This window comes from Galeopterus variegatus, unplaced genomic scaffold (genome assembly GCF_000696425.1).
Source record: "Galeopterus variegatus unplaced genomic scaffold, G_variegatus-3.0.2 Scaffold6635, whole genome shotgun sequence".
In the NCBI taxonomy this organism is placed as follows: Eukaryota; Metazoa; Chordata; class Mammalia; order Dermoptera; family Cynocephalidae; genus Galeopterus; species Galeopterus variegatus.
Window position 1 is genome coordinate 52,345 of NW_007732746.1, and position 2,335 is coordinate 54,679.

Genomic DNA, 2,335 nt, shown 5'->3' on the forward strand with positions numbered 1-2,335 from the left:
TGTCTATCTCTATATCTATCCTATTGCTTCTGTTTGTGCCCCCAGTGCCTGGCACAGAGGGGTGCTTAGCCAATGTCTGTTGAATGAATCTAAATGAGAAGGCCAGGGGATCTGGGGTCTTTTATTCCCCCACTCCTCCCTACTGCATTGGCTTTGCAATCAGCTAGATCTGGGTTTAAATCCTGGTTTCTTTTATGTGACCTTGACTGAGGAATTCAACCTCTCCGAGCCTCAGTTTCCTTGCCTACAACACAGGGCTGATAATCCCTTCCTCATGGGCTTGATGAGAGGATCGTGGGGGGTTGGGGGGTGCATGTCCGTGGCTCAGCCTGGATCCTGCCCAGAGCTTGGTACACCATAGTCAGTGTTACTGGCTGGGAACACAGACGACTGCACTGTAACATTTCCTGCACAAGAGGAAGCACTCTGTTGGGGGAGCATATCTGAAATCAGAATATCCCAGAGAAATTGAGGCCCGGATTCTTTGAGGCATGGGAAGAGGGCCTGGCACATAAGAATTCAGTAAATTGAATGGAAGGGTGGCGCACAAATAGTGCATGGCAGTCATTTGAGGCCTGATCAGTGGAAAGCAGGATGAGAGCACTAACATGAGAGGACATGTGGCAGCCCCATGCCTAATTGTCCCCCACTGTGGCTTCCAGGCCCTGGACTTTATAGGACCAAGAGGCACGTTCATCTAATTCCATAGGGCCCTTGAGCAGCTGCTGAAGACGCCTGGGCCAACCTGCTTAGTAAGGAGGGAAGCCTGGTGAGGTCTGGAGCACCTGGGAACGGGAGCCTTGGAAGAGCCAGCCACCATGTGAGCAGGCAGCTCTGCCACCATCCCTGCCACAGCGTGACCCAGCCCCGCCCTACGGCTTCCTGTTGGGTGTGAATCCACTGAGCAAATACAGCCGGGAAAAGAGAATCACCCAAGCCTGATTGAGGAGAATGTGAGGTGTCAGTGTTATTTTAAACCAGCCCTAGATTCCAGTTTGTATGGCAATGTTATTTTAACATAGCTCCAGGTTCAACCTTCAAGTTGCTGGCAGAGAGATGCCGTCATCATCCTAACCAGAAAAAGCAAAGTGATAGATCTGTGAAGTCGCATCCTGCCTTCAGGGCTCCAGCTCGCTGGCTCTGGCCCTTTCCCACCCTAACATCTCTCCTGATCAATATCGCTCTAAAATAACAGCAAAAACAACATCAACAACTGGATGACAAACATGTGGAACATTTGCTGATCTCATTAGGAAATGAATACACACAAAATAGCAAACTAGCACAAACAGAAACCAAAAAAACAAAACAAAACAAAACAAACAAACATGTTTCTGGGAGGCCAGGGTGAAGTGAGCTGTCTTATGAGTTGCACAGATAAGTGTGATTTGATTTAATCCCTTGGAAGACAGTTTCAGGTGTCAGAAATTCTACCCCTAGGGAGATAAACAAAGAAGTAATCCTATTCAGAGACAAATCTTTATTAGGGATTCATAATAGCAAAAAGTGAGAATCATGCTGGTCAAAATGTAAAAGCATATGAGAGCGGATAGGAAAATCACAGCACCTCCAATTAATGCAATTTATGGAACCTCCAAGGTCTTTATGGTAACGTGACAAATACCCTTCATGTGAATTTTTAAAAATCAGGCTACAGAAGGTAATGATCTGTGCAATGGCAAAGTGATAAACAGAAAAGTGTGAGTAAACTAAGCAGCGGTGGTCACAGTAATCGTCACTTACGGAAATGGATTAAAGGAGGCACAATTTAACTTGAATATATCTTTTAAAATTTAAATGTATAAAAGAGGGAAAAATCAGGTAGATTTATACATGCAAGATGGAAAGTTGTCTGAGACCTATAAAATGAAAATGCTGGGAAACTGTAAATAGGTTTGGCGTAATTCATCATCTTTAATGATCTAGAAGAAATTCTAGGATTTACATTTAATTGATAACAGAAGTTACCAGTGGGGAGTGGAATAAGGGGATCTGAGTGGGGAGGAGTTTATCTTTCTACTTAAAAAGTAATATTAGTTTTGCAAATAACCTTATTAAAAAATGGGGAAAGGACCTGAATAGACGTTTTTCCAAGAAAAACATGCAAATGGCTACCATGTATATGAAAAGGTGCTCAATCACTAATCATCAGGGAAATGCAAGCCCTAATCCCAATGGCTTCCACCTCACACCTGTCAGGAAGGCTATTAGCAGAACGTCCAAAAATAAGTGTTGATGAGGATGTAAAGAAAAGGAAACTCTTTTACATTGTTGGTGGGAGTGTAAAATGGTACAGCTACTATGGAAAACAATATGGAAATGCTATTTTTTTCTT